Consider the following 896-nt stretch of genomic DNA (forward strand, 5'->3'; position numbering starts at 1 on the left):
TCACCACCCTGAGATCAAGACCTGAGCTGAGATCAAGAGTCAGACGCTTAACCAATGGAGCCACCCAGGTGCCCCAGAAGATTTTATTTTTTATTTATTTATTTTTTTTTAAAGATTTTATTTATTTATTTGACAGAGATAGAGACAGCCAGTGAGAGAGGGTACACGAGCAGGGGGAGTGGGAGAGGAAGAAGCAGGCTCATAGCAGAGGAGCCTGATGTGGGGCTCGATCCCATAACGCCGGGATCACGCCCTGAGCCGAAGGCAGACGCTTAACCGCTGTGCCACCCAGGCGCCCCAGAAGATTTTATTAATTCACAAATCTATCCATAAATGTGATCAACTGTGCTCACTTCGGCAGCACATATACTAAAATTGGAACGGTACAGAGAAGGTCAGCACAGCCCCTGCACGAGGATGACATGCAAATTTGTGACGCATTCCATATTTTTCTGATTTAAAATAAATCTACATGTTTATTGAATTAAAAAAAATAGTAAGTGTGATAAACTAAGTCTTCCCCTACATCAGGGGTTCTTAACTTCAGTGTGCACAAGAATCACCTAGGATCCTTGTTTCAAGTGCAGGTTTTCAGGCTCCCCCCAACCCCTAGAAATTTTGTTTCTATCCCTTTGATGTAGGGTCTGGGGATCTGAAAATATAACTAAATCCCAAGGTGATTTATGTTGCTCGTAATCCATGAACGATATTTTTTTTTAAAAGATTTTATTTATTTATTTGACAGAGAGAGACAGCCAGCGAGAGAGGAACACAAGCAGGGGGAGTGGGAGAGGAAGAAACAGGCTCCTAGCGAAGCCTGATGTGGGGCTCGATCCCACAATGCTGGGATCACGCCCTGAGCCGAAGGCAGACGCTTAACGACTGCGCCACCCAGG

The 896-nt window shown here is 44.8% G+C and overlaps 1 non-coding gene across 1 annotated transcript; it reads left to right on the forward strand.

The window, feature by feature from the left end:
* The first annotated feature begins 345 nt into the window (after window positions 1-345).
* LOC117803666 lies at window positions 346-452 on the forward strand. The gene has a single exon (XR_004627603.1). It is a non-coding gene; the product is annotated as a U6 spliceosomal RNA (small nuclear RNA).
* Window positions 453-896: the final 444 nt, after the last annotated feature.

The sequence above is a fragment of the Ailuropoda melanoleuca genome, chromosome 8 (genome assembly GCF_002007445.2).
Source record: "Ailuropoda melanoleuca isolate Jingjing chromosome 8, ASM200744v2, whole genome shotgun sequence".
NCBI classification, from domain to species: domain Eukaryota; kingdom Metazoa; phylum Chordata; class Mammalia; order Carnivora; family Ursidae; genus Ailuropoda; species Ailuropoda melanoleuca.